Here is a 23,376-nt window from a genome sequence, read left to right as displayed (position 1 = left end):
ACATCTTGGAGAAAACTTCGTACACGCCTTCAATGCCGATAAAGTCTCGCCTGCACTTTCTCTCATTTGGAACCTAATTCCATCTAGCCACTGTCCGTCAAAAAATAAGCGATAAGCGCATGTTCTTGTTTCTGGCATTGTGATAATTTTACTGCATTTCTTCAAGTTTATAGAAATTTATTAAATTATATGCAGCTGTCACCGCTGAATTTTCTTCCACTACTCGTAACATAATAAACACGGCGTAGTTTAAGACAATCCGATCACGCTCGAAGGCCACTGTAAGAGGACTGCCTGCGTTAGGTCTTATGAAGAAAGCGAATAGCTTTTTGCATACTTTGAATACCGTTTATGTTTGTCGTGGCCTATTGGTACCAGCTGACATCAGCCTGGTGTGCTTAGAAGTTTGCAGTGTCTCTTTTTATAGAAAGCGATGGACGTTTCTCATTACATAAACGTATCACCTGTTCTTGGAAGAAACGAGAAGAAAGGGTGTTAACCGAGGGGCTCAATTTTTATTAGTCATATCTTGAGAAGCCAACAAACACTGACACCAAGTACAACATAGGGGAAATTAGTTGTGCTTAATAAATGGAATGAAGCAACGATACATTAATGGAAATTAAAGTGGATGAAAAAACAACTTGCCGCAGGTTGGAACCGAACCCACAACCTTCGCATTTCGCGTGCGATGCTCTACCAATTGAGCTACCGCGGCGCCGTTTCCCCATCCACTTTCTTCACTAGTAGTACACTAGTAGTACTTCACTAGTACACATAAATACCCAAGAAAGTCGATGGGGAAACAGCGCCGCGTTAGCTCAATTCTAGGCGAAGGCTAGAAACCAATTGTTGGGACCATGACTGGTAGCCTTTCTCGAGTATAGATGTCGCTGTGTTGTAATTTTGCCTAAACATGGACCAATCTGGGAGTCGGGCCTGTGTTGTGGGTTTTGCTAATGGCTTGGTCCGAATTGTAGTGTTTAGGATGCAGTGGTCGCTACGGAGGGTCTCCTCTGTGTTGACCTAGTCTGCATACTGAATGTTGCGGGTAAAAGGTCAAATCCGGACACGTATCCCGTGTCACGGCATTGCCTATACGGGTTGGGTGGACGGGGTCCGTGTGAATAGTGAGGCCCATCATTGACGCAAGCTCCGCCAACTTGCGTCCCCGTTTCTCGTCACGCCGGTACCCCAGACTCGACTGGGGGCGTTGAAATTGCTAGCAATCAAGAGGGGGTCCCGACCCGCAACTCTTAGCGCACGGCTAAAAAGGTCGGAGAATGATACATTCGGCAATTTGGGTGTGCAGTAGACATTTAAAATGTGCAATGGTGAGTCCTGTTTGCGGAGGCGGAGGAGAGTCACCATTACATGGGAAAACTCAAGGTGGAGGTCTAAGTCGACCATATTTGCAGTACAATTTTTATGAACGCATATACAAGACGAGGGGTCCTGCTGAAACGTCGTATACTTTGTTAAGGTGGCGCCCCTTCCTGGCTCTTGAAGGGCCACCACGGCGGGCATATGCTCAAAACTTGAAAGGAAAAGTCGAAGGTTGGCCCGCTTAGTACGAGACCGTAGTCCTCGGCAGTTGCATTGAGTTACAGTGACAGGATATGCCAATTTAGATAAGGGGGAACGCCTACACCGAGGTTGTACCGCCATGTTCGGATTTAGGGGTTAGAGGAGGGAAGGTAGGTGTCCCGGAGCCAGCAACCAGGGGCTGAAATTCAGCTCCTGATAGGGGGCAGCTGTCCTCATCATCTCCCAGATCAATCGCTCGACGCGACGATTTGGAGGGTCGGTCGGATACATATTTAAGAGGACCGGCCCGGCGAGACGTGCGGGGGAGATTCGCGACATGTTGGGAAATCATGGTGGAAGGGCCTCCATGACCTTGGCAATGATGCGTTCCATTGCCGTCCCGATAAGCGTCTCGAATTTGGCGTTAAGACGGGCTTCAAAATTGGCCACAAAGGCGCCCGACGTCACCGGCGCCGCCGCGTCGCTCTCCATGGCTTCTACTAAGGATGCAGATTGGGAGGGGATCAGCGGTTTTAGCTTCTAAGGCTTCAATTTTGGCAAGTAGCATCTCGTTTTGGACCCGGATTGATGCTACCAAGTTGTGAAGCTCGGCGTCGGTCGCCGAGCTTGGGGAAGGAGAACGTGGTTGGGAGGAGGAGGCAACCCTGCCCGAGCCGCTCACCTGTTTCCCCTTTTTGACCGCAGTTGCCCAGGCACCGGTCTCGCCTTGGTAGTGGGCTTGCTTTCCCGATCCGCCTTGTGGGGGCGGTGGTGGCGCTTGGTCACCCTTAGCGTCACGCCCGCTTGGGGGCGCTTACTTTTTGGAGTTAGTCACGTCACCGCGGGGAGCGGGGTCACCGCCGCTGGCGCAGTGCTGTTGACGTGGCTTCTTCCTCGTCGCGCCAGGTTTTCCGCCTTTTGGGCGGCCATCTTGGTGTCGAAGCGGTAGTTGGCGGTACAGTCTCTGGAGCTTGCGGCATGGCCGCCGCCACAAATAGCACATTTCGGATTGCACTCATGAGGGGCCCGCAACTCTTCCACGAAAGGACCCTGCAGTCCACACAGGCCGCACTTGTCTTGCATTGGATTTGGACATGAATCTGCTCTATGGCCCACGGTGCCACACACACCACAGGCAGGGATAGTGCGTAGGTAGGGCTGCACTTGGACAATCTCCGAGTTGTAGTTCCCTGTCCGGGGCCTCACTTTTCCGGCACAAGTCAGGCGAGCCCTATTGGAGGTTCCAAATTTACGAATTTCTAAGATGGAGCAATGCCTCCACTGGATACCGTCTTTCAGAGTTTCCCCTGCTTCTTGATTTGCCACAGGGATGACGCCGTAGCATATTTCTTCGCCATTTTGCTTGAGATAGCCCCGCAGTGGCACGTCTCCATGAGCCGATTTGATCACGAAATCACCAAGCAGGCGGTCCGCCACGTAGGTGTTCTTTGTGCTCGCAATGAGTAGATTTTGCTCGCGGGAAAAGACGAAGCTGAGTTCCGCCGCCATTTGCGCGCCGAGGTAGGCACGCAAGGCCAGGCCCAGCTCACCATATTGGAAGGCACTCCCGATGGCCACAGCGGCTCGGGCCTTGATGATCACTACGAAATCGTCGGGTTGGAACTTGAGGAGAGGTTTGGGCCTCCATGTTGATTTAAGTTGGCGGTCCTTAGCCACACGCGAGACGGGACCGTGCTGAGGTGAGGTAGACTTGCCGGTTGTCGTTGTGGCGTCTGCCGTCATTTTGGCGTGCCGGCGCTGAGAGCGGCTCTCAACGAGACGCAGGAGATTTTCGTTCCGGAGCTGGTCCGATGTTGCCTAATTCGGTTCCTTGGCTTGAGGAATCGTCGACCAGGCCATGGCCTCCGGGTCGTAGCTACGTTGAGGTGGGGAATTCGCCATGTTGGTGCGGAGAGTGGCTTCTTCGACGCCGGGTGCCGGTGCAGCCGTTAGGCTTAGCGGCGGCGCCGCCAAGCACGAGTGAAAGTCCGCTCTAAATTGGCGAAAACTTTGGCCCACCTGGATGAAAGTGATGTTCTTGTGTGCCGGGCAACTTGCTGCGTCCGATGGATGCAAAATTGGCAGGGTTCGACGAATTCGTCCGTGGCTCCTGTCGAAAAATGACGGAGCCGTGGTGACATGCGTCCGATCGCTTCACTCGCCGGACGCGGACCCCTAGGTTGGTTACGCAAGGGAGCAGTGGCGAGTATGCGCAGTGGTGCGAAATGGTTGGCCCCAGCCGCGGGAGCTTTTCGAACGCAAAGGAACTTTGTATGTCCTGGGGGCGACTGCGCGAGTGCGATTCGGGAGAAGCTTCTACCTGATCTCTGTGTTACCCTTAAGGCAACGACAAATTAACGTAGAAATGGAGCTGATTTTGCACTTGAGAGTTGCAATGTACTTGTGACAGGGGCCCTATTAGGCTACGTTAGGAGTAAGGACAAATGTGTCGTAGAAGTCAAAAGCGTCTCTTATTTTTTATTTATTTGTTTATTTATTTATTTCCCTACTCTCAATACCAGGGAGTGTTACAGAGTGGAGCGGTGAGTACATATGAATTCGTTGACAATGTTCTTGAAGTTAATGGCGTTGCAGATGGTAGCTATGGAGGCGGGTAGTTGATTCCAGTCGTCGGCAGTGCGTGGTATAAATGAAAGTAAGAGTGCGAGTTGCATGGTGGTACCCCCACCTTAATCTGGCGATCGATACGAGGTGAAATGTAGGATGGATGAAGGAGCAACTCATCTTTAAGAACGGGATTAACGCAATAAATCTTATCAAGAAGCCGTAAACATATAAACGTGCGACGTATTGCAAGGCCTGGCAAATCTAGTGTCAGTTTCATTGATAATACGCTAGAGTGACATGCATTATTTGACAAAATAAAATGGGTGAAAAGGAATTCGAGAAGATTTGTTACAGTAACTTGATCAGAGTCCCAAATGGAGCAGGCGCATTCAAGGTTGGGAAGTACCAAGCTTTCATAAAATTGTGACTTAACGTGAGCAGTCCCATTTAAAAAATTGCGACGTATGAAACCGAGCTTGCGGTTAGCGCTATGAAATATGTATTGGAGGTGTACGTTACACGAGAGATTACATGTGCTATGTATCCCATGATATTTCCAAGATGTTACAGATGCTAATGGTGTGTTATTGATGTTATAGCCGAAATAAACAGGACTAGGGGAAGTCCGTGAAACACCCATGCTTTTACGTATATTAATATTGAGCGTCATTAGAGAGCTTTAGAATAGGGGGCCCAACCGTTTTGGAGCCCCAATGACATATCATCGGAGCCACTGCGCATGCGCGAAACGCAAACTGCGGTTGGGCTTTGCGTCGGGTCCGCTATATGACTGACTGACCCACAAGAGCTACCGCAAAAGCTTAGGGTCGAGAAACGGGGCGGCACCCATCGAAGCGATGACTTTAAGCTAGCACCAAACTGGGCCCCATTTGGGGTAACGCGTGAAGTCTGTAAGATGGGAGAAGTGGGTGCTGTTATCGCTTTCTCTTTACTAACGTGAGTGATGAAGATTGATTCATTAGACGCCGCTGATTCCGAATTCGACTGTCGATTTCATGGCTTGTAGGCCCAACACGGCTTAACTTAGTTGTTGAAGGCGCGTATAGTTGGTTACGCAAAACTAAGAGCAACAAATAGCTTTCTGCTAATAAAATGTCCTCTAAATTGTGATTGAATGCGAAAAGACGAAAGTCAAAATTACTATTCTTGTCATAAAATGGTATATTTTGTTTCAGTATATATAATAGCTTTTATTTGGCACTGCAGTGGTGCTGCAAGCGCCACTACGGCGTCAGACGCTTTCCGCAAACGCAAAGCCCTGTTGTAGAACACTTCAGTCCTGCGTGCCGCAACGCTAACGCCCGCAAAGCTCTATGGGGCCCAAAACTTTTTGCAAACGCATTATAAAACTCTCTATTGAATTTAACAATATGCGTCGTGGTTGTTTGGCGTTGTATTGGATAATATAATGGACCGTGATACAATTAAGACAAAATGCCGTATTGTTGGCGGTACATCTTCAGGTGGTAGTTTGGTCTATCATGAATAGATCCAGGCGTGAAGGGATCAGATACGAAAATTATATTCACGTGCCTAATGTTTCCACCAAGCGATCATGTGGCGCCGTCATAGTGGGCAGTAATTCTTCTTGCAAGACAACGCCAGGGCCCCGCATCCCTACGTCACTGTTGTTTCAGTCCCGGTGTACCTGGTCCAACACCATATTCCTTGTCTACCAGATATGCTACATTCCCTTGACATGCCGCTGTGTAATTTATTTCCTGTTTCTCCGTGTCAAATTGCTAGTGAATGGAAAAGTCATTGCAATGTGGCAGCTATTCAAACTGCTGTGACTGATGTGTTGGTGGACATCTCATGTGAAACTTTTCCTGATTGCTGGCATGACCTCCAAAGACGGTGGAACCTGTGCGTAGACAGCCCATGTGACTACTTTGACGAGACAGAGTCATTAGTGTGTAAGTTGAATACAAGATGTTCTAAGACCTTAGTTCTCAAGCATTTCTGTTGCACAGCGTTGCATCGCACATTAAGGCGAGGTATTTTTCCTTCGCTACTGTTGTAAGCTGCTTCTTTTATTACCTTTCATTTGCCTTTATTTTAAAATTTGTACATTTCAAATACAAAAAAGGCACTGCTAGCTTTATATGATTTTCCGACAAATGTTATTTATAGCACAATTATAGGGCAGATTATAAAGCGCATTATTGTTGCGTTATCACGTGAGACGAGAACTGACCTTTGCTGTTCAGCCGCGGCCAACGTATAGACTTTATAAGCAGGTCGTGCTTTGCGATTCCCAAGTCAAGCATGTACCTATTTTCGATAAGCTTATTTAATGAAGTATGAGCTTTTGAATTTTACAGGCGGTGGTAAATTTTCCTGGCCATATAGATGGCACGCTCATGTTTTCCTGGATCCAATTTAGGCTTACCTTCCCCGCGAGTGCCTATAGGCGATGGTTTAACGTAGTCACACTCGATTCTCACGTTTTAACGGTGGCTTCACAGGACGTTCAAAAGGCAATAGGCTTGTTTCCTACTTCGTCGTTTTTTTTATTTCAGTTCTTCTTTCTTACTAAATGCAAGCGAATGCGTGAAGGCACATCCACGCACGCGAAGCTGATATCTCTCCAGGCTCAGGAAACTAAGAGCACCCATTCTGGCGTTCATAAATATTAGGCCACAGTACTCAGAAAACTGCAACAATATAGCGCTCCTTGCATGAAATGGCAGCTTCGGAGTTCCTTTTTCGCACGCTCTCCTGATGAATGGCTAGTTCAGCAACGAGAAATTTATTTTCGTGTTCTGATTACTGAAGCGGTGCCGCGTTATTTCGCCGGTTAGTGTTAGTGGTTTGCGCGTTCCGCGACACGCTGCAGGCCTGTCGCTCTAATGACTTACGCCTTCGTTACGTGACCAGCATTCAGGAGCTTGACGGAAAAATTGAAAAGAACGCAATTGTTAGACATGCCTCTATTACGGAGACTTTTTCTTTATGCCTTGAGCGAGCAAGTAGGAGAGCACAGAAATTCTATGAAAATAAACAATATTGCATGCCCAATACGAGCGTTCAAAAACAACTGTAGGGCACGTCAGAAACGTTGTTCGTTGCTGTGGTGGTGGTTCGTAGAATTGGACAAATATTATATCAGTCTCCTGGAGGCAAGTTTGTGGTAAAGCGACAGAAGAAGCGACATGTTTGTATCTTCCATTTACACAGCATTGGTTTGCAAGATCAATCTTGACATTTCTGCGGGGTTCCTTGTGGGCATTTTCTAAGAAATTTAAGGAACCGCTGTGAGTTCGTCGGCTATGTGGTGCCTAAGCCACTAACGTTGCTTTCCCTGGAACACCAGCATGCGGTGTTATGACACCTGAAGCGCAGTGTTCCGACTTTTCTTCATCCCAAATTATGCGACAAAAGACTACCAGCTCCATTATTTTGCTAACTGGGTATTGCGGTGGAGAAATTGCAATTTCTTGCAATTTCTTAGAAGTCCCTTACAACGCAGTAGTACTGTTTCCATTGTGGCTTGTGCTCTCCGTGATTTTATAAACAACGACTGAGTCCGTAAATTAAGAGAAATCCACTCGATCTTTCCGTTTCAGCACTTTCTTCAATCGCGCTTTCAACGTCATTTTCCTTAGGATCGCTTTTTACCTAATGCCCGCAGTATCCCGCCGTGTCAGACCTACTAGGTGGCTTCGTTAATTGCTGAGAAATTCCCGACCGACGCGTTGTACCACGAACGATCCGGCGGACTACTCGGGCCGCCTCGGGAAAATAATCGATACCCGGCGCCGCCGTCTGCACAGCGGTCCTTCCTCTTCTCGAACGCGAGCCGACGCCCCGAATGGCGCACGGCACACCTCACCTATGCCGACCCTCTTTCTTTTTTCTTCAGTGCCTGGTGTAAAGAGGGGAGCGGTGGATTAGGAAAGAGTGCAGGATTGCGCCTGACGCCGCCTTCCAAGATTTCGGAAAAACGATGCTCACGCCGGGGCGATGCCCATTTAGACCGTCAGATGGGGCAGGAAAAATTGCCGAAAAGATCCTCATACTGAAGTAAGCCTAAACATCGGCCGCTCACGCCATTCTACGTCATCACCTGCTTAACAGCGTATTAATGTCCAGCGAAAAAAAAAACACACATGTGATTCAAAACAATAGTACATGTTGGTCTTCAAGGACAAACAATTATGATAAACGAAAAGTTTGGTGAACACACTCAGCATAAAGGCCAGAAGCACAAGTACTTGTACACGTTTGTTTTTTATGTTCGTTGTATATGCACAACGGGGTGCTTCCATTGGCTGTCCATACTTGAAATTAAGATAAGATTCCTGAAATTAGCTTCCCAGCGCTGCAAAGTAGTGCCGCACGCTTGTGCCGTAGTAATTACGTTCACATGGGAATACATACGGGCACTTAAAACATGCTGCAAGAACATTTCTGCGCTTTTACTCCATCAACATGTGCCCGTGGCGGCAGGGAATTCAGCTGGTGACCATGCAAGCACTCTGTGGGACAGCTCCCTAACCACTGAACAACCAAGTGCCTCTCTGCATTTTCGCCTGTCTTAAATGAATAATTTAAGCAGCAACCTCGAAAGCCTTGCCGTGGTAAGTATGATAACATCCTTTTGCCGTTATAGTGGCTGCCATTGGCTGTTGTCAAATGATGCTCTTCATTGGGACATGAGTTTGGTTTCTCGTTTTCGTTTGCTTGTTTTTTTGTTTGTTTTTATCCCTTGCTGCGGTGACCTGGTGGTGGGGTGGAGAGGACAGACTTTTTAGTGCCGAAGAGTAGTTTAAAGATGAAGTAATAAGAAGCAGGCTGGACGAGAAACAAATGTGAAATATGATATTGGTTCGAGAAATACGAGAGTACATGTGTTGGTAGCCCTAGTGAGGAGCAAGCAATTTCCAATAATGAATGCTTTCTTTCGGAAACGTAGTGAAAAGTGGACTTGGAAAAGTGCGAAAATGAAACAATGAAATAGAATAGGTGAAATAAAATGCGCCTGTCGAAGGTCTCAACTTCTCCACTTCTTGCACAATCTCAATCACGACGTCTCGCAAGATCTCAAATTGGCCTGAGTTTGTGAGACGCATATTGTACAGAAACACATCTGTGGTCAAGACGCCTGTTCTACCTTAGACCGCTGGGCAACGTAAAGAAACCAGTTTGGCCGGCGGTTGCTAGGATTCGATGTCGCTGAGGATGTCTTAGTTGTCGGCAGTATCAACCATTTTCACAATAGTTGAGTCTGAGTGATGTCGCTTGCGGTTTCGTGAGTTGTGGATGCGGTGGTGGCAGTGTTGTGGGATTGAGTCGGTGTTGAGTAAATTGTGCGTATGTTGTCTGCCTAATGAGCTCTTCCGTGTCCTCCACGCCTTGGTCGAGAATTCTCTGGCCTTGGAGTGGGCAAGCTTGTTCTCCTCAACGGAGGCGTGAGCGGGTATCCACACTATGCCAACATTTCTTTCTTGCAGCTTCGCAGTTAGTATGCGTTGAGTGGTTGGTGCAACTCAGCCTGACGTATAGCTCCTGCACACTTCTTGAGAATCAGTTATAATGACATTTGCCTTTGACTGTGTGGGGGTTAATGCCACGGCTAGTGCCCCTACTTCCTGCGTTGTTGCATCAGGCATGGTGCTGACGAGGAGATCCACCTTTGTAGTCACTACGACGGCTTTGGCTTCTCTGCCAAGGTATGCGGCTGCATCCGTGTAGACGACCTCCTGGAAAGATCTGTGAAACTTGCCCAGGGCCTTGGCCCTTGCTTTGCACTGCCCTTGGCAGTGGGCCAGCGGCATATTTTTCGGTAAGGGACGGATCATGACGTGACGTCACCAATCTCCTGGAAGTAGTCCGGGTGGTTTAGGATCTGTAGGGAAATTTGACTTGATTTCTTTCCGGGCTTTCTGTCGTGTTTGGGTCATAGCCAGGCACATTTTATGACAAGAGCAGTTGCCCTCTATTAGTTCTTCAACCGTGTTATGGAGACGCTTACGGAGAAGGCTGCTCGTGAACGTGCTCATAGAGAGACCAAGTTCTTGCTTTGTGGCTTTTCTAATTAGTTTGTTTAGTTGGCCGATTTCTGTCAGTACCACGTACGGCGCTGCATACTCCTAGAGAGGATGAGGGTTCGACCGCGGCGGATAGTGTCGTTCTCTTTCATGCCTCGATGCCTGTTTGTTATGCTACGAATCATGGGCAAGACCTACTGCGTCGTCCTGCAGAGACATTGGAGTATCTGGTCGCATTTTGCGTCAGGTTATAAGGAGTCCAAGGATTCTGAGGCTTTTCTAGGGCTTTATAACCGGAACCTGTAGGATGATTCGTATGCTATCTTCATCATTCTTAGTGTGATTATGCCAGACCACAAGAAGCTCTGCCTCCCTAGGCGAGAAGACAAGTCCGTTCTCCTCTGCATATTTGTTTACCATGCCCGCTGCCCATTGCGAAGTGTCTAGTAGACTCCCGAGCGAGTCCATATCCGTGATTAGGGTCACATCACCTACGTATAGTGCATGGCGTAGGTTGGGTATACTGCCCAGCCTGCCCGGGATACCCAAGAGCACGATGTTAAAGCGAAGCCGGGAGAGGACCGAGCCTTGGGGAGTGCCTCTGTAACCCAGTGTGATGGGGTCAGGGGTTATATTCCCGACCTTGAGTATGACTGTGGTGTGAAATAGGAAATCAAGAACGTAAATGTGTATTCTCTCCCCGCATTCTGTGTTGCTTAGATTCCGAAGCATCGCGTCGTGTGGCACGTTGTCAAATGCCCCCTACAGGTTTAGCGCGAGAACGGCCTGTTGTGCGTGGCGTGTGGCATGGACGACTATATTCTTCCTTAATTGAATGAGCACATTCTGTGTCCCGAGATGTCGCCTAAAGCTAAACATGATGTCCGGCATTTGTCGAGTTTCGTCTAGGTGTTGCTGGGCGCATTTGAGTACTATCCTTTCCATGACCTCGCCTATGCAAGACGTAGAATACCGCAAATAGTGTACTCGTACAAGGCTACTAGATTTAAGAAAGCTGCACACGAGCTAGCTTCCATGCACCAATCGTTGAGGAACGAAGGAACTAGCCAAGTTTACCCTACCCACGGCCTAACTTGGAAACTTATTTCAGAGAGAGCTCCACGGTGGAGTGACTTTTGGGAACGGTTAGTTAGGATTGTGAAGCTATGCCTTCGCAAATTATTTCAAAGGGCGTCTGTTGACTTTCAACATCTGAGTAGTTTGCTAACTGAAACTGAAGCTGTTGTCAACTACAGACCCATAACTTTCTTGTGAAAAGCGAGACAGCTCATTTTCTAAATAAGCAGATATTCTAACCCCGTCTCATTTTTTGTTAGACAGATATCTCCTGTTCAATGCTAAAACTTCGGATCAGTGGGAAGAAAACGATACATAGCTGCTCATTTCGTGGGTCAACGGTCAGCTAATGAGGGAACGACTGTGGAAGGGATGGCTTCGTGAATATCGCCTGACACTTCAAGGCGTTCACTCGCGGAAACGTCAAGAACTTGTAGCATAAATAAAGGTGACATGTTTATTGACGAGGACAACGCTCCCTAATTGTTCTCGAGATAGGGTGTAGTGACCAACTGCATACAATCTAAAGACAGCATCGTTCGTTCCGGTAAAGTTAAAATACCCCGTGGCTCACAGCTGATCCGACCCTTTTAGAATGTGTACCCTTTAGTATCCACCATATCAGGCTCCACACTATGTTAAATATTACGAGACGTCGACGATGACGCGGACCAGCGGGTTTAGCGCAAGCGGCGCGTTCGTGTTGACGCGTGCTTTTTGACTGATTCCAGCGGCCTTTACATGCATTGCTGTGTTCTACGGCAATATATGTCAGCATATATCCTGGCATTTACTCGAATAGTTCTTGTGTGGCCTGTGGTGAAGCTGCTACTTTGTCTCACATGCTCTGGGAGTGCTGGTCGTTGGGCCCGAAGTTCACCAATGAAGAGTGGGACGCGCTCCGGCGAAGTCCCGTCTTTGAAGACGAAATCCTAGCCGTCCAGCACGCCCGCAATTGGGTTGGCACGCTAGACCTGTCGGTCCTGTCGTGGGATTGGCCGGGTGCGCGTTTTATCGCGTATTGCTTGACCTAATAAAAGTTTGTTCACTCACACTACGGGCAATAAAATCCGCTTTTACCGCCCTTCTACTGTGAAGTCTTCTTTGTTTCAGGTTATTGCATTTTGGCCTCAGTGAAATGCTGCCGACGAAGTTATGACAATACCTGCCACCTTTAGCTCAGCAAACCAACGCTATTTACCGCCGGCGGGTGCAGGTAAATCAAAGCGTCTGTGTGGGTGCGGTCAGAGAGTTCATCAACGCGCTGCACTTCGTACGCACTGTCAGCGCCACAGACGCATTGAACTTCGCACAATGCGCAGTTTACGAAAGTAACAATTGGCTTCGAAATCCAATCTTTCTTACGAAACGCGGCTGCCCGTCATGGACACTTTCGCTGACATGCGTGTAAGCAAGGATGCAAGAATTTATCTTCCATTGAGCAGGCCACCATCGAAATGGTCTAATGTGGATCTAAGCAGTGCCCCACCATTGCTGGTAGACAAGAGTGCCGTCACACAGAAGGCGCGTGGTTCTTTCACTGCACACGCAAAATGTGGGATGTTGGCAATTCCAATGACGAAAAACTTCCTATTTGAATATGTTACTCCAGTCCATACACGGGACAGAAGGGCGCAGCAAAGGGAACGCTCAACGGTATCGTGACATTCCAGTCTGCTTGCGAAAGCGCGTTCTGAATTTCGCAACCTCTTTCACAACACGTGGCGCTAATTGGACAGTCAGGAGAACGTGGAAGAGCGTTACGGTGTAAAGCTTTCAAACACTTCTTTGACGGCCAGTCGAACACCCGGGAAAATTTGCCTGCTAACGTCTTATGCGAAATCTTCCTCAACTGTGCACGAGCATACACAAATACAGACGCAAATATTATTTATAAAATTACGATGAGCGCGGTTTATGGAGTGTTAGCGAATGAAAATACTGAGCCCAACGCAGAGAGGGAGGGTGAGATAAAAGCCCGGGAAAGTAACGTGTGGCAGGAAATCGATTCCTGCGTCTGGCGACTGCAGAGGGTGCTTGCTTCACCTGGTGTATTTCTGTCGTTGCTTTCTCAGGGCTCCGCGAGTTGGAAAGCCTGTCACTTCTTAAGCGCAGCCGCTCAATCATTTTTAAAGGTATTACGTCCCTCGTATCCGGCCGTTGCGCGTTTCTACCTTTTCCTTCTCTATAGGCTTCGTGGGCTGCAGCGGGACATGCATTATCTAAGACAGGCTATTTCGGAAATCGTTATTATCGTGGAAAAGCGCTTCTTGTTGATCTATATTTTCATAACAGATTCTCCAAAATTTAGGACCGGCTGCTGAAATCTTCCTTCTCGCTTTGAAACCCTCATTCCGAAGCTATATTGCAGCTTAAGGCGCATCAGCGAACTATTCCACCGTACATTTACAATAATGCTACGTGCATCAGTTTTGCACATTTTTCGTGTTACACACGTGTCCAATTTAGTTCATCTGCCTTTAATATCCCGGAGGAGTAAATTTATTAACGAGAAATCATTATATGGGTCATGAATAGGAAAATCTGGTGTAGGCGCTGTTAGCATGACCACGCCATGGTCCAAAAATGCTAAGAACCCTGGACCTTCGATGAAAGTTGAACCCATGACCTTTAGCGTTAATTAAGGCGCAGTTAATTAATCCACAGTTTATTGAGGTGGAGTTAATTAAGGCACCAGAACCCAAGACCTTGCGTTGTGCACTACCGGATGTCGCCTCGCTTCTTCTGGCGTGGGTGCAATATTTTCGTATTCATCTGCGTTGGGATGGCTAAGTGCCCTGTGAATTTTTTTACTCCCGCTGGCTATAGGCCATATAATTCTTGTCCGCCACTACCACTATCCAAGGTTACGCCACTGCGTGTACCACAAAGTCCTTGCTCGCGTTCATACTGCCCGAGTAGCATTTATAGATAAGACGCGCCAATTTTAATGCGTTCGCATTCTTGGGGTACTTCACGCACTTTAAAAGGGGCCATTTATGTATGTATGTATGTATGTATGTATGTATGTATGTATGTATGTATGTATGTATGTATGTATGTATGTATGTATGTATGTATGTATGTATGTATGTATGTATGTATGTATGTACGTAACCGCTTTTTCGCCAACCAGGGTCACTAGGTATGCAGTGGTCGAATGGGTAGCGCATCGGGCAGCTGTGCTGAGGTAACAGAGAGAGAGAGAAAGCAAGAGGGAAAGGTAGGCAGGTTAACCAAGGGCGTGCCCGGTTCGCTACCCTACACTTGGGTAGGGAGGAAACAGAAGAATGAACAAGGAAAGAAAAGAAAAAGAAAATCGAGGCGCACCTATCCCTATGTCGATGAATCCGAAAGCATTCTGGCTACGTCAGCAGATGCGCTGTGACGTCCGGCGAATTCGCGTGCCGTAAATAACTCCAAATTATTAACTATACCTCAATTAACTATCAGACATTGTTTGTAATATCAGCGGCCTTAGTGAGATTAGAAGAACTGGTGAGGCTTATACGTTGCTGAATAACAGCCATGTCTTCTGCTATAGAGGTCTCCTTGATAAGCAATACGGAGTAGGATTCTTAATCACTAAGGACATAGCGGGCAACATTGACGAATAGTGCCTACGCTCCAACTTCCAGTCACGACGATGAGCAAGGAGATCAGTTTGATAAAGGTGTTTAATTAGCGATGAAAAAAGTGCAAACTCGGCATACAGTAGTAATGGGTGACTTCAATGAAAAAGTACGGAAAAAGCAGGCGGGTGAACAGGCAATTGGCAACTACGGCGTCCATTCTAGAAACGTTAGAGGACAGGTGCTGGTAGAATTCGCAGAAAGGAAAGATGAGAATAAGGAACATCTTTTTCAGGAAGCGTAGCAACAGAAACTGGACCTGGAAAAGCCCTAAGGGTGAAAGAACGAATGAAAAAATTTCATATTTTCGGCCGATCCCAGCATAGTGCAGGATGTAGAAGTGATAGGTACGGTAAAGTGCAGTGATCATAAGTTAGTGAGGGCTAGGATTCACCTAAATTTGAAGATAGAAAGAGTAAAGTTGGTGAAGAAGAAACAGGTAAACTTAGAGGCAGTAAGGTTAAAAGCAGACAAATTTATGCTGGTACTTGCTAACAAATTTGCAGCCTTAGAACAGAGAAATGGTGGATGACGAAGACGTAATCAATGTAACCGTAACAAGCCTGGCTTCAGAGGCAGCAACTGAAGTGGGAGGCAAGGCACCAAGGCAACCAGTAGGCAAGCTCTCCCAAATAGCAAAGGACCTTATAAAGAAACGACAAAGAATGAAAGTGTCCAACTCAAGAGATAAGATAGAATTCTGGGGAACTGTCAAAACGGGTCAACAAGGCGAAAATAACTGATATTCGAAATTTTGACGTGAGAAGTACTGAGGAAACCGTAAAAAATAGACGCTGCTTGAAATCAGTGAGAAGGAAACTTGGCATAGGACAAACCAAGATGTGTGCGCTGAAACTCCATTCGAAACGATAATGAACAAGATACAGAAACTCCTCCTATGACTAGAGATGAGGTCAGAAGGGCCTTGCAAGACATGAAATGGGGAAAAGCGGGAGGAGAAGATGGAATAAAAGTTGATTTAATCAAAGATGGAGGAGGCATAGTACTTGAAGAACTGGCGGCTCTCTATACGAAATGTCTATCAACTGCAAGGGTCCCAGAAAACTGGAATAAAGCAAACATTATACTAATCCACACAAAGGGAGATATTAAAGAACTGAAAACTTATAGGCCTATTAGCTTACTCCCAGTATTATATAAAATATTTGCCAAAATATTCTCCGACAGGAAAAGGACAGCACTGGATTTTAGGAACAGGCGGGCTTCAGGAAGGCATTCTCTGCAATGGATCACATCCATGTCATTTATCAGGTAATCAAGAAATCTGCAAAGTACAATAAGCCTCTGTATATGGCTTTCATAGATTGCGAAAAAGCATTTGATGCAGTAGAGATAGAAGCAGTCATAGAGGCACTGCGTAATCAATGAGTAAAGACCGCTTACGTAAATACCTCGGAAATATATATAAAGATTCCACAGCCACCTTAATTCTAACAAGAAAAGTAAGAAGATACCTATAATGAATGGAGTCAGACAAGGAGACAGAATCTCTCCAATGCTATTCACTGCGTGCTTGGAAAAAAATATTCAAGCTATTCAACTGGGAACGTTTAGGAGTAAGGATCGACCGCGAATACCTCAGCAACCTTCGGTTTGCCGATGACATTGTTCTGTACAGCAACACTGCAGATGAGTTACAACAAATGATTGAGGACCTTAACAGAGAGAGTGTAAGAGTGGGGCTGAAGATTAATATGCAGGAGACAAAGATAATGATGAATAATCGGGCAAGGGAACAAGCATTCAGGATCGCGAGTGAGCCTCTAGAGTCTGTGAAGGAGTACGTTTACCTAGGTCAACTAATCACAGGGAACCCTTACCATGCGAAGGAAATTCACATAAAAGTAAAATGGGTTGGATCTCATACGGCAGACATCTTGAGCTCCTGAGTGAAAGCTTACCGTTATGATGGAAAAGGAAGGTACACAATCAGTGTATTTTACCGGTGCTGTCAAATGGGGCAGAGACTTGGAGCCTTACAAAGAAGCTTGAGAACAAGTTAAGGACTGTGAAAAGAGCGATGGAACGAAGAATGCTAGGCATAATTTTAAGAAACAGAAAGAGAGCGGTTTGGATCAGAGAGCAAACGGGTATAGACGACATTCTAATTGACATGAAGAGAAAGAAATGGCGCTGGGCAGGTCATGTAATGCGTGGAGTAGATAACCGTTCGACCATTAGGGTTACAGAATGGGTACCAAGAGAAGGGAAGCGCAGCAGAGAACGACAGAAGACTAGGTGGTGCGACGAAATTAGGAAATTTGCAGGTGGTAGTTGGAAAAGGTTGACGCAGGACAGGGCAATTGGAGATCGCAGGGAGAGGCCTTCGTCCTGCAGTGGACATAAAATAGGCTGATGATGATGATGATGATGATGATGATGATGATGATGATGATGATGATGATGATGATGATTAAGATGATTATGATGATGACGACGAATTAACTGCGCCTAAATTGGCACGAAAGGTAGTGGATTCGACTCCCACCAAAGATCGTGGTTTCGACTCCCACCTCAAATCGTGGGTTCGACTTTCATATTTACTTTCTAATTACCTGTATCATCATTAACTTAGTCTTAACACCAACGGTCTTGGGTTCAACTCCCACTAGAGGTCGTGGGCTCTAGTGCACTAATTATATTTGTCTCAGCTATCAGTGTATTAATTAGCTTATCCCTAATAAACACGAAAGGTCGTTGGTTCGACGGCCACCAAAGTTCGAAGGTTCCTATCTTTTTTGTGCCATCGTGTGGTCAAGCCGTCAACGCCGGAATTTTCTCCTCATGAGCGTTTAAGCTTTGTGACTGACTCTGTGACTGTCACCCAGAGTCAGTCACAGAGGAACCTCCGCTGTCACGAGCATTCGTACATTCCTGCATCCTTCACGAAGTGCAGAAGGGCTTTTGCGGCCTTCTTCATTCAATAATGCAGAGGCCATGGCTGTGATAAAAGGCCTCGAAACCAAACATTTGTCCAGCTTGGGTCACTGAGCACGTGACAATGTGTACATACCACACTTTAACCAACGTCTTTCATGCCTGCATTGGGCACTGCAGATACGGGACTAGCTAAGCGCCGCTGTTTCAAGAAAGTATTTGACGTCGACTTGAAGTGCTAGTTATGTACCACTCGATGTGTGCAGATCTCTAAAGAACCTCTTTTATGCGGACTTGGGTCATTGCTGCTTATGTGGCAGTAGGTCTGTGCCACTCTTCAATGAACGCCTTTCGCGCCAGCGCTTTATTTAGCTATGCCATGGCTGCACTAGATATGTGCCACTTTTTTATGAATATCTTGCCTACTTGGGTCACTAAGCATGTACCACTGGTGGTGCGATACTCGACAGAACAACTCTCAGCATTCGCAAGCACCACTGCGCAACGATTCTCATCTCGGAGGCCACACGCGGACTTCTTGGCAGTGCCACTAGATGGCGCAGCATCTCCAAAGAGAAGCGTGAGAGAGGAGCCCGTTGACCGCACAATGCCTTTCTCGCGTTCGCGCGCACTGGCAGGCCATGCATTTCGGACGCCACGAGCAGGCTTCGAGGCGACTGCGCTAGATGACGCTGACTGTCCTTAGGAAAGCGCGAAAGAGGACTCCTGCTGTAGCACATGCTTGCCTCGTACATAGGTCGTTTCGATGGTGGCAATATGTTGTGCCGCAATATTTATTTAGTGGTATTTCACTACTATCGATAACCTTTCTAAGATGGGTCCTGCCACATTTTCTCAAGCATTAATGCAGAAATATCTTCGCAGTTGCAAATAGGTCTCACATTCCCGTTGTTATGTATGTATGTATGTATGTATGTATGTATGTATGTATGTATGTATGTATGTATGTATGTATGTATGTATGTATGTATGTATGTATGTATGTATGTATGTATGTATGCATGCATGCATGCATGTATGTATGTATGTAACCGTTTTCAAGCCATCATGATTCATTGCAGATGCGGGACAGGCTAGGTACTGCTATTCGAAGAAACGTTGACCCTGACTTGAATCCCTATGTGCCGCTCGTTCAGTGCTGGTCTTCAGTGAAACTTTTTGACGCCAACTTGTGTCACTGGGTATGTCCTAGTAAGTGCGTGCGGTTCTTCAATAAATGTCTTTGACGCCAGCTTGAGTAACTAGGCACTGGGAATAGCTTATACCTAGCTAAATTATACAAAACAGCTAAATGCTTATAGTCGATGATGGAGGGATTCGAGCGCCCTTCCGGACTATAAGCAGACGTCAGCGCACTCCTCAGATGTTGGCTGGCCTGCTTGGTGTGACATTGCAGATTGTCTGGAAAACTATGGTCGAATAGCTCCTGCAATGACTGGACGATGCTTCTAAATCATGTAACGTCTCTTTACGTCATGGAGGTCGCTAAGGCATGGTCCAATAATCGGAGACGGAACTTCTCTGACTCGTCCTCTTTCGAAGAGCATCTTCGGCAGGGTTTTGCAACACCAACGCTCCTTTTGGAAGATGCCAACAAGCTCTTTGAACGCGTGCAGCATTATGGCGAGTAACACACGTCGTATACTCAGGATATTTCCTGGCTTTGCAAATCGTGTCGGCAACGTCGTGCCAGAAATTGCCCATGGGCATTACCTTCTCAAGGACATGGTCTACCGATTTTATCGGTCTCGTGGCGTGAAATTGGACGTGTGCACATGACGCCATCTATGTGTGTTTGTAACTTTACTCGTCCGACGCCCCCCTAGCATGCAGTGTTGAGCTTCGACGTCACTTTCGAGCTCTCATTCGTGAACAAGTGCGATCAGACGGTCTGTCACCTTCGCCTAGAGTTCACTTCCATCCTGCTGCTTCCTGCCTACGCGGCATCATTAAAGCGGAGTTGGCACCCTAGTCTTAGCCGAGTCGCCTCTACCGGTTGAAGGTCATCTGACACCTTTACTTACCCGAGTGCCAAATCCAGCTTACTCCATTGCCTGGCATGAAGCATGACTGACGTGCTACTACTGCGGCATAGGAAGAAACATTTCCCGGTTTTGAAGACACCGCCACCTTGACGAACGATACAGCTACGCTGCTGTTGAGTTTGATGTACCTTCTTCAGTTCTCGCATCAATCTCCATTTTCCGAATACTTCTCCAGTACGACCCCGAGTCCATGCACATCGAGATGCGGCTCCCCGTTGTGAATCCGACGCTCTCCTTTTTCCGCACCTCCCCGTTTCCCAACTCCATGTCCAGTGTTAGGAAAAGTAACCAATGTGGTTTTCGGAATGAAAGCTGCACGTTTGCTAACCGTTATAATCCCTCCTGTGCGTGCGCCAAGCTTTGGTTGACATGGAAGCTGTGGTTTTTCTTATGCGTGCGCACATGTGCTCTGGACTGAAAAAAAAGTAAAAACGCCTTACAACTATTTCTGCAGGGATCCTTGCAGAAATAGTCTAATGTAAGGCTCTGTAATGTGGAATCTAATGTAATTGCGTCATCAGCTCGAACTGATGACGCAACACCAGAACATGCAGTACACTGTGGGGATGTATCATCCCCACAGTTTACTGCATGTACCTTCATTGACGGTATCCGTCATCCCATTATTGTTGCGATTTTATTGCCGTGAGCTCATGAGCTCATTTTCGGTTAGGACTTCCACTCGTTGGCATCCCCACTAAATTCTGGCCGTCAACGTGTCGTACAAGTGACCTACATCTGCTATTGTACTTGTGTCGACGAACGACGATTGCATTTCCTGACAGCTGCCGAGTCTCTGCGCCTTCTTATTATTACTTGTTACCGTCTTTCCCACCGCCATCACCAATGATGGTGACGTGTTTATCACTACTTACAGCCGTTATCCTTCCTGTGGGGTTGTCTTCGCTTCACGACTGGTGGTTTATTCACTGCAGTCAATAAAACTCCAGAGACAATTCTTATACCTCGCGGCAGCAGTGTAACTTGCTGTGTGGACATTCAACCAGACTCCCTTGTCCCCACTCGTGCTTCTAAAGCTCTCCCTAGAACTAACGCGTCTGCTCCTCCATCCGCCCTTTCTTCTGTAATAAACCCCGTACTCACTGCTGCGTAGACTTAGGCATTGCTAGAGTTTCTCACGAGGTAGCAGGGATCCTTTGACGCCAATTTCACTTTAGTCGGACACACTTCCATCGCATCTCATCGAATCCACACCAAGGCGTTACGTTGTACATTGTGGCTCCTACCACGTCTCCTAAACCGAGCGTCACGGACCTGCACAAAAAGAACACAATCAGCCAGTCAGCAAATTATTGTTCATCACCTAATGTTTTACTACAGAAGAGAGATGGATCCATATATTTTTGTCAATTACGGCGCTCTGAATGAGATCACCCGGAAGGATGTGTAAGGGATGCCGCATACTGTGTTACTTTTGATACTTTGCAAGGGGCGCAATAGTTATCAAGCCTAGATCGTCTGGCTAATGGCACATTTCAATGCACGATGCTGGCAAACAAAGATCAGCCTAATGCCTTTCGCCTGATACGTTGCTCTCGCCACAATTCAAATAAAGATTGAAAATGCCCTTCGAAGCCACAACTTATGCCTGGCTCTCCTATCTCGTAGAGATCACCGCCTGTTGTTCGACTTTCCCTGAGAATTTGCAGAACCTCGAAGTGCTCAGGTGTAATGCAAATCCTTGTCGTAAATCAAAACACGAGCTGCAGCTTCGCTAGCACAAAGATCAAAATAATTGACAATCTTGTTAACAAAGGCTGCACTCAGAGTGATCCGAGTAAGATATTTGTAGTACTCAACTTTTCACGTCGACTACGTACAAAAGAAAGAAGTACGTTCCTCGGTCACGACACATAGTTCTGACGCCTTACCACGAACTGTGTGTTTACACACACACACACACACACACACACACACACACACACACACACACACACACACACACACACACACACATATATATATATATATATATATATATATATATATATACATATATATATATATATATATATATATATATATATATATATATATTATAATTCATTGGCAGTATTTACAAGAGAGCCAACGATGCATAAATAAGATGGCTGTCGAGACCGGTTTCACCTCTTCACGTGAAACCGTCTTCTTCTGAATGGTGCCACTCTTGTTGCTCCGTAACATAAGCCCCGTTTACATGAATGCGACAGTGGCGCATCGCATTTCCAAGCGCATTTGGGAAAGGCGATGCGACGCCGTTTGCCTGTAGCGCATTAACTCTCGCGACAACGTACCGCCACATGGTGTCGTATAAGGGAATTGCAGCCTACTTCCGGTGTAACTGGTTTCCGGTAGTGGGCCGAGTGCACTTTGGTGGCTGAGTGCCGAGAAATAGTTTAATTAGAGCACGCTGCGGCGAGTGAAGTTGCCGTGGGGGACGCCATTTTACTTCTGCTTCGGGCGTTGCTGTCTCGCAGCTTCACTAGCGCGGCAGTCCCGCAGCTAATTCCTTCCCATAATTCCTAATGCGACGATCCTGCGTTTGTATGCTCTGCGAGAGTCGACTCGCGCCCATAAATCTACCCTCGCCTGGCGCATTAATGCGATGCGCTTTCCTAGCGCATTACCACTGCTTACATGAATGCGACGCCCTAGAAATGCGATGCAATGCGACACTGTCGCATTCATGTAAACGCGGCTATAATCCCCGCCTTAAAGGCGACGTCTCGGCGCTAACTATATGGGAGGTGAACTCGCGGCAAAGCAAGACTTCAGCTGGGACGCATGCATAACGTCCGTAGGGACACACGAGTCCAGCGGAGCGATCTCGCAGTTCACATCTCCAAGATGACGCAATATCACCATACCCAGGAATGAGGAATATTTTGCGCGATGATGTTTGCTATGACGCACAACTAAAAAAACACACAATAAAAAAACACAGACACACCCTGAGACTACCACTTTCCCTCGGCACATGGGAACGAGTGAGCTTATGTATCAGCGTTATCTCGAAGACGGCCAACTACTTGCTTTACTAGCAATAAACCGATGATTTTGCTAGATACCTGGCCAGACGGCTGGTCGTCGTTTCTGAGAGATGTGTGGCCGCGAAGCTTGCGTTGAATTTGTTTTTCTTAAGCGTTCTTTTTCGGCACCTCGTCGGCCACAAGTTTGCCGATACATCAGGCTTCTGTTTCTTGGGTTTCCTATACAACTGGCATGACCCATTGTTTAAATAGAAGCTCTAGCTCCAGCTTGTCTACGATGCCTGCTAGTCAAATACATATAAACCGCATGAACGCTTTTATGACGAAACAGCTGAACTGATTAGAAAGAACTTAGTTTCATTTAGGCAGGAAGTTAAATAACGGTGCCAGCAAATGGGATATTTATTTATTCTATTGAATTTTTCACAACAATTGCATGAAATCAGCAGCCCGGTACAACCACGCTGCTGAGTGACAACTGTTATGTCTGTAGTTCCTGTTAGAGCTCTGAAGCTTCTAAAGTACATAAATAGCCCTGAAATTTGACGAACACGTTTGCATATTACGGTAAGCTTACATAATTCATGATGATTTGAGCTGC

At 46.8% G+C, this 23,376-nt stretch overlaps 1 protein-coding gene across 2 annotated transcripts in view; it reads left to right on the top strand.

Moving 5' to 3' along the window:
- LOC142573155 (uncharacterized) overlaps positions 1-23,376 on the top strand; it is a 731,380-nt gene that overhangs the window by 176,187 nt on the left and 531,817 nt on the right. The gene's annotated exons all lie outside the window — the stretch shown is intronic.

The sequence above is a fragment of the Dermacentor variabilis genome, chromosome 2 (genome assembly GCF_050947875.1).
Source record: "Dermacentor variabilis isolate Ectoservices chromosome 2, ASM5094787v1, whole genome shotgun sequence".
Classification (NCBI taxonomy): Eukaryota; Metazoa; Arthropoda; class Arachnida; order Ixodida; family Ixodidae; genus Dermacentor; species Dermacentor variabilis.
This window is presented reverse-complemented; position numbering and strand designations above follow the sequence as displayed.